The following is an 8186-nucleotide window of genomic DNA, read 5'->3' as shown; positions in this document are numbered from 1 at the left end:
ATTAAAGCAGGACCCTGCAGATGCTGGGTGTTCCTCTCCTGCCGGGGCCCAGCAGTCACTGGGAGTGGGAGCAGGGCGCTGTTGTGGGAGGCGTGGGGTGTCAGCCTCAGGGACATAGCTGGGGGCGTACAGGGACTGAGGGGTGGGGGCTGGGGCGCAGTGTCTGTGCAGGCCAGTGAGGAAGGAGAGATTTCCTTTGGGGGTAACACCCAGCTGTGCCCGGGAGCTGCTCCTGGCTGTGCTCAGGGATCACTCCTCCTGGCAGTGTTCAGGGATTACTCCTGGCGGTGGTGGTGCTCATTGATCACTCCTGGCAGTGCTCAGGGATCACTCCTGGTGGTGCTCAGGGATCACTCCTGGCAGTGCTCAGAGATCATTCCTGGCTATGCTCAGGGATCACTCCTGGCTGTGCTCAGGGATTACTCCTCTTGGTTGTGCTTGGGACACCCTCCGTGGTGCCAGGGTGAGCCAGATACAAGCAAGGGCCTTCCACCCCTGTTCTCTCTCCCCGGCCCCACACCCGGTTACTCGGGGGCAGGTTGACGGAGGCAGGAACTGGCACCTCAAACGCTCGACTCCTCCAAGCAGGACCCACTTCCTCACCCCTGCTCCCCGAACCAGCTCCAACCCTTGACTGCCCGTTCGTCCGCCCGTGAACCCAGCTGGCCTGTCTCGCCCCAGGTGGGGGAGGCCTGCCCAGCTCTGCCTCCTGCCCGGGGTCCCCTGGGTGGCTGCAGGGTTCCTCTGGGTTGCAGAAGCTCAGGTGGCAGGGTCAGGATCCCGACGCCATGGCTGGGCCAGTGGGCCTGGCTCCTCCCCTCACAGCCCCCCGCCCCCAGAAAACCGGAAGCCCATTTTCCCGACTGACAGGCAGTCAGTCACTCACCCTCAGCCCCTGCCTATCAGTCGGGGGACCCAGGCCGGCCACCAGCCGCCTGCTTGGTTCCAAGACAACTGAGCTGCGCAGGGAGAGAGAGGTGGGGCCTGGGAAGGTTCCAGAGAACAGTCTCCAGCCCCCAATGCCCGCCAGCCGGCCAGAGGCCTGACGCTGAGGCCAGGGCAGAGCCAGGAGTGAGCTGGACGCGGCCGTGCTGCCGGGCTCTGGCCTCGGTCCCTGGACTCCTGGTGTGGGTCCTGTCTCCCTCCCTGTGCCCCTGGGGACCTGCCTGTCCCCTCTCTTTGGAGCACAGACATTGGCAGCCTGGTTCCAGGTGAGGGGAGCAGGCGGCAGGGGTGGGGGAGGGGAGCGAGTGGGGCAGGCTGAACCCTCCCTGGTGTCTGGACACTGGACAGACAGGATTCCCGACTGTCCCGTCCCGGGTCCTGAGATGGGGGTGGGAGCAGCTGGGGTCCGGGCAGACCTGACCCTGAGTCCCCTACAGCAAGGTCCTGACCAGTAGCGAATCCAGCCCCGTAGGTCCTTGGGGTCATGTGACCCTGAGAGTTCCAGCCCCCAGCCAAGCCCACCTGAGCCCAGCTTTGTGGGCCGTTTGGGACGGCGCAGGGCCCTGGGGCGACAGAGGGGGCCACCCCCCACCCCGTTCCTGTCCCGAGCAGCCGAGTGTTTCCTTCTGGCCCTTCCAGAAAGGTGTGCGGCTCTGCTGAGCTGGAGGGGAGGGGGTTTGCAGAGGGGGCTGGGGGCGGGCCCAGGGCTGGGGGTGGGGTGCTGCTTCATATGAATGGGACCTGGAAACCAACCAGACCAGACTGGCCGAAGCTAAGCCTGGCATTGGTGCCCGGTAGCCAGGGCCATGCCCAGCATGGGGGGGACAGAGGGGAGTGAGGGATCAAACTTGGGGCTTCTGACTTCCGAGTCATTTCCTCAAGCCCCTCGCCCCTAAAGCCAGCAGGGCAGCTGTTGTGGGGGGCCCAGGCTCAAGCACCTGATACCCCTCCTTCCTGTCTTGCCTGGTGTCGCCCCGCTCACTGGGGAGCTTCTCCCGGCCTGCCCTGGCTTCTGCGTTCCCGCCCTCTCTCCCCTGCCCTCAGCGCCCGCCTGGGGACCCTCCTCCTCGCCCTGACCCCCACCTCCCTGGTCGGGCACTCTAGACGGTTTGCCCCATGCGCCTGCGGCCGCTTCTCTGTACTTGCTGGGGAAACTGCCCCCCCACCCCCCGACACAGAGGCGGGGACCTGCCTAGGTTTCTTCAGAATCTTCCAGAGGATTCTGCCAAGTGGGTTTCCCAAGAGGTTCTGCCGGCTTTGGGAGGGTCTGGCCGGCAGGCAGAGCGGGAGGCGGCCTGGGGCTGGGCACTGGCTCTCCCTCCTCGGCTGAAATGCATTTCCAGGCAAATCTGCCTCTTTCTTCCCCTCCGTTCTAATTTAAAGACCACGCGCCTCCTAAGGGGGCCTCTGGGAGCGCCAGGATGGATTTTTATGTAGTTCAATAGTTTTCTTGGCCGACTGCTCAGCCGGGAGAGGGAGGCTGGGCCCTGGCCCAGCCCAGCCGACAGTGGCCGCTCATGGTCACCCTGGCCTGCTGGGTGTGTCCCTCACACACCCCAGGAGCTCTCGGGCCCTGAAGCAGGACTCAGAGTCCAGAATATGGAAGCCGGTGTGGAACAGAGATCTCAGCTTCCTTCCTTCCTTCCTTCCTTCCTTCCTTCCTTCCTTCCTTTTCCCCTTCCTTCTTTCCTTCTTTCCTTCCATGCTTCCTTCCTTCCTTCCATCCTTCTTTCCTTCCTTCCTCCTTTCCTTCTATCCTTCCCTCTTTCCCTCCCTCTCCCCTTCCTTCCCTCCGTTCCTTCCTTCGTTCCTTCCTTCTTTCCTCCCTTCTTTTCTTCCTCCCTCCTTCCCTCTCTCTCTCCCTCCCTCCCTCTCTCCCTCCCTCTCTTCCTCCCTCCCTCCCTCCCTTCCATCCTTTCTCTTTTGGGCCACACCTGGCAGTGCTCAGGCCTTACTCCTGGCTTTGCACTCAGGGTTCTTTCCTGGCAGTCTCAGGGGCCTGTATGGGATATCTGTCGAGGATCAAATTCGGGTTAGTGGCCCGTACAAGGCCAGCGCCCTACCCCTGTACTGTCTCTCTGGCCCCATAGACTTGTGGTCAAAAGAACGGTGCCTTGGGGCTGGAGCAATAGCACAGCGGGGAGGGCGTTTGCCTTGCACGCGGCTGACTGGGGTTCGATTCCCAGCATCCCATAGGGTCCCCTGAGCACAGCCAGGAGTGATTTCTGAGTGCAAAGCCAGGAGTGATCCCTGAGCATCGCCGGGTGTGACCCAAAAAGCAAAAAAAAAAAAAAAAAGAATGGTGCCTTGACCCCACCTTGACCTCATCTTGACCTTCTCCCTGTGCTAGCTCTCCAGTGCCAGAGAGAATCTTTCTTGGGGGGAAATGGGGGCACCCCTGGCACTACCTGGGAAATGCAGATTAAACCAGGTTCTGCTGCGTGCAAAGCTCCGTTGAGCATCTGCCCGGCCCTAAGGAGGATCCCCCCCACCCTCCAATTTCCTAATTCATCCATGACCATTTTCACACACAAACATTGGCTCAGACAGGTGCTGGTTCCACGCTGAGAGGGGCAGGTCAGGAAGGCGGGCTGGCCACTGCCGAGCAGGGGAGGCTGGTTCTGCTAATTGGTCCCAGAAAGCCCATCTCTGCCGGGGGAGCCCCGAGCGGCGGCCCTGCCCTGCCCCTGCCCGCGGCCCCTCGCCTCGCCAGATGGCCCATCTGCTGCCCGCGCTGTTGCCAGCAGGCCAGTCCTGCCCAGGGGACACCCTTTGAGCTTCTGGAGGACCGAGGCAGGGCAGGGTGAGGGGCAGTCAGGGAGGGGTCCCAGAGATGCCCCCTGGGGGATTCCAGGGTGAGCTGTCAAAGGTTCTCTCAGGCCGGTCAGCTCAGCTCGGGGCTCCCCTGCTCCCCGCTTTCCTCCAGCGGCCCTAGGACCAATGCCCCCAGGGCACGGAGCCCCAGGCTGTGGCGGGCACCTCGACAGTGAGGTCCAGTCTCTGCACTGGGTTTGAGAAGGGGGTTCCCTGCGGCTGAGGGTCCGGGAATAAAAGTAACTGATGTAAAGGCGGCCCCTGCACCCAGGGAGCCTCGAGTCTGGGGCTCCGGCTCCCCCCGTCGGCTCTGACCCACGCCTGCCCCTCCTGAGGAGGAGGAAGGGGGTGCCGAGGAGGAAGAGCTCTTCCTGCTGATGCTCTCCCTGCTCCACACAGTGTGTGGGGCCCAAGCAGGAGTCCAGCTGGTGCAGCACTCATCCTGCAAAGGCCCTTCTTGGATCTGATCTCTGGCATCCGCCAGGAGCGAGCCCTGAGCACAGAGCCAGGAATGAGCCCTGAGCACAGAGCCAGGAGTCAGTCCTGAGCCCATAGCCAGGAGCCATCCTTGAGCACAGAGCCAGGAGTTAGCCCTGAGCACAGAGCCAGGAGCGAGTCCTGAGCACAGAGCCAGGGGTCAGCCCTGAGCACAGAGCCAGGAGTCAGCCCTGAGCACAGAGCCATGAGTCAGCCCTGAGCACAGAGCCAGGAGCCATCCCTGAGCACAGAGCCAGGAGCGAGCCCCGAGCACAGAGCCAGGAGCGAGCCCCGAGCACAGAGCCAGGAGTCAGCCCTGAGCACAGAGCCAGGGGTCAGCCCTGAGCACAGAGCCAGGAGCAAGCCCTGAGCACAGAGCCAGGAGCAAGCCCTGAGCACAGAGCCAGGAGCAAGCCCTGAGCACAGAGCAAGGGGTCAGCCCTGAGCGCAGAACCAGGAGAGGGGAAGAGGAGGAAGAGAAGAATGGAGGGAGGGAGGGAGGGAGGAAAGGAAGGAGGGAGGAAGAGAGAGGGAGAGAGAGGGAGAGGAAAGAGGGAGGAAGGGAGAGAGAGAGGGAGGAGAGAAGAGAGAGAAGGAAGAGAGCGAGATAAGGGCCTGGGAACTGAGGCGTGTGGTTTGGGAAATGGAACCAGCCAGAACGCAGATTTGGCCTGAAGGCCGCAGAGGAGTGTGGGGCGTGGCCCTGGGCTTCAGCCCAGAGCGATTCGGATCCTTGGCTTTGAGAACTCTAAGTCGATGATTTTTTCTGCTGGAGTCTGTGGTCCTTGGACTCTGGTAGCCGGGAGAGAAGAAACACTTTTCTGCACGGAGGAGCCTCTCCAGGCTGCCGGAGTGGCTCTGGCCTTGGGTCGCCGCCCTTGGCTCTTTCTCTCACGCTGCGTGAGCTTCTCCGGGCTGGCCTCATCAGGCCTGAAGGCCAGGCACCAGCTCTGGCACCCGACAGAAGGGCCGCAGCTCAGAGAGGGCCACAGAGTGGCCGGGGTCACTCAGCTGACGAGGGCTGGAGTGGAATTGGCACCCGCTTCCGGAACGGGAACGCCTACCGCCACACTCCTGAGGACACTGAACAGACGTCTGTGGATGCAAAAGGAGGCAGGCGGGCACGGGCAGACACACGGTGGCATGAACCCAAGGAGACAAGCCACTCTGCTGGAGCAAACCCAGGAAGACTTCCTGAGGGAGGAGATCTCAAAGATTGCGGGCACCCGAGGGACGGGGCAGAGAATATCATGAAAAGGGTTTGTGTGTGGAGGAGGGAGAGATGGTAGGAAAGGTGACGTACTCACGGACCACGAGAAGGACCTTGGGTATCAGGCTGAGGTCTAAGATACGCCTGGAGATAGAGCGGCAGGAATTCACTACGCTATTTATTCTTTATAGGACACTGGAGCACTGTAGCACTGTCCTCCCATTGTTCATCGATTTGCTCGAGCGGGCACCAGTAACTTCTCCATCGTGAGACTTGTTACTGTCTTTGGCATATCGAATACGCCACGGGGAGCTTGCCCGGCTCTGCCGTGTGGGCGGGATACTCTCAGCTGGCCAGGCTCTCCGAGAGGAGCGGAGGAATCGAACCCGGGTTGAGGGAAAAATTTGTCTCAACTTGGAAAGGAAGAATATGGCAGGGATTGGGGGTGACACCCAGGGGGGCTCAGATGGAACCCAGGCCTTCTGTGTGTCAAGAATAAGTACAGCCCGTCGAGCTGTGCTGCTCCTGGTCTAGCTCGGGACCTGTGAGTTACGCAGAAGCTTCATGGCTGGGCTGAGGCTGAAGGTGAGGGTGGGGAGACAGGGTCGTGGACTGGTTCAAAACTCAAGTCACTCTACTGTGTGTGTGTGTGTATGTGAGTGTGTGTGTGTGTGTGTGTGTGTGTGTGTTGGATGTGGAGGATATAAAGTCCTGGTGAGGGGCTGGACTGATAGTACAGTGGGTAGGGCGTTTGCCTTGCATGTGGCCCACCCAGGTTCTATCCCCGGCATCCCATATGGTTCCCCGAGCACCGCCAGGAATAACTTCTGAGTGCAGAGCCAGGAATAAGCCCTGAGCATCGCTGGGTGTGACCCAAAAAGATAATGAATAACTGAAAATAAATAAATAAATAAAATACAGGTCCCTGACTCTTGGAGTCATACCTAGGCCTTCACCTAGGTTAAAAGAAAAAAATAGTTCTGGTGACCTGCTGACATTCGTGTGTGAGGCTCAGGGGTGCCCCTGTGCCCCATCAGTGGGCAAAAGATTTTTTTTTTTTAAGAAACAGAAGCAGAGCAGGGAATGGGGTTGTGTGGGGAGAAACCCTGATGGCATCCAGGAGGAGGAGGTGCCCAGAGGCTGCCCAGAGAATCAGTCGGGACTCAAGAGGCGAGTGGAAGCTGCAAATAAATGGTGAGGAGGGGGTGGGTGGGTGGGTGAGCAGCCACAGCCACAGCGGAAGGAGAAGCCAGGAGAGTGGAACCCAAGGGCCCTTCCTCCCCCCCTGACATGCCCCTCTGGGCCCAGGCGGAATCGGAGTAGGCGCCACCGTCGGGAAACCCAACAGCAAATTCTAAACCAATCAGAGCGAATAAATGAGGGGTGATTACTGACAATAGGAGAGGGCGCGCGGCGGGGGGCCGGGGGCAGCGTCTCCTCCAGCACGTTTTAAGTGCTTTATAGGTCATTAACTACTTGACAGAGAGAGCCTGACACTTAATGCGAAGAATTCTGCGCCTCTGCCAGGGAAAATCAATCAGAAATGAAGATAGAGCAGGGCGGCGCGGAGATCTACCGGCGCACGGGCAGGATTCCATTTTCCATTTACACGGCATCTAAGGCCCCCGCCGCTGCGCATCCGAGGCTGTTTGGAACCCCCAGACCAGATTTGAGAAATACTGGAACCCCCACCCCTCCCTTTTTTTTGGTCACACCCGGCTATGCACAGGAGTCACTCCTGGTTCTGTACTCAGGAATTACTCCTGGCGGTGCTCAGGGGACCCTATAGGATGCCGGGGATCGAACCTGGGTCGGCCGCGTGCAAGGCAAACGCCCTACCCACTGTGCTGTCACTCCAGCCCCAATTGTTGTTGTTTTTAATGAAAGGTTTTGAAGAAATGAAAAGGCTGAGGGAGAGCTCGGTCCTCTGTCTGTGGCTGAACCCAGCCCTTGGTGCCAGGGATTGAGCCTGGAGGGGTCTCGGGCAAGGCAAAGGCCCTCCCCGCTGTGCCAACACTCTGGCCCCTGTAACCAGGTGCTTTCTACCCATTTTATTTGTTCATTTATTTTTGTTCTTTTTCTTTTTGGGTCACACCTGGCGATGCTCAGGGGTTCCTCCTGGCTCTGCACTCAGGAATTACTCCTGGCAGTGCTCAGGAGGACCATATGCGATGCTGGGAATCGAACCCGGGTCGGCCGCGTGCAAGGCAAACGTCCTCTCTGGCTGTGCTATCGCTCCAGCCCTTTTCTCCCGATCTTGTCTTTTCAAATCCTTTTTGCTTTCTGCCTCCACTTTCTCCGGGAGTCCCAGGCTGCCACCAGCACAGTCCAAGACCTGACTCCTTCCTCTGTGAACCAAGCAGGAGGACCGTGTCTTTGTTTTTTCATTTCACTTTTCTTTGGCTTTGGGGGTCACAGCTGGTGGTGCTCAGGCCTTCCAGCGGGCTCTGTGCTCAGGGCTTCCTCCTGGCTTAGGGGACCTCAGGGGACCCTAATGGGGTACTGGGGATTGAACCCGGGTCGGCCACATGCCAGGCGAGCGCCCTGCTCACTGTACTGTCATTCCAGCCCAATTACCGCCTCTTTAATTAGCTTGGCTTTTTAATCACCACCTGTTTGTGAAGCCGCTTTTATTGTCCTTATTCATCTCATCTTGTGCATGGGGGATGCTGGTGGGAACTAGGTGGAGAGTGGGAGCAGGAACAGACAGAGGTGGGGCTTCTCTGGGGCCAGAGTAGGG

The sequence above is a fragment of the Sorex fumeus genome, unplaced genomic scaffold (genome assembly GCF_029834395.1).
Source record: "Sorex fumeus unplaced genomic scaffold, SorFum_2.1 ptg000125l, whole genome shotgun sequence".
NCBI lineage: Eukaryota > Metazoa > Chordata > Mammalia > Eulipotyphla > Soricidae > Sorex > Sorex fumeus.
The sequence above is the reverse complement of the archived record's forward strand: the minus strand, read 5'-3'. Positions refer to the sequence as shown.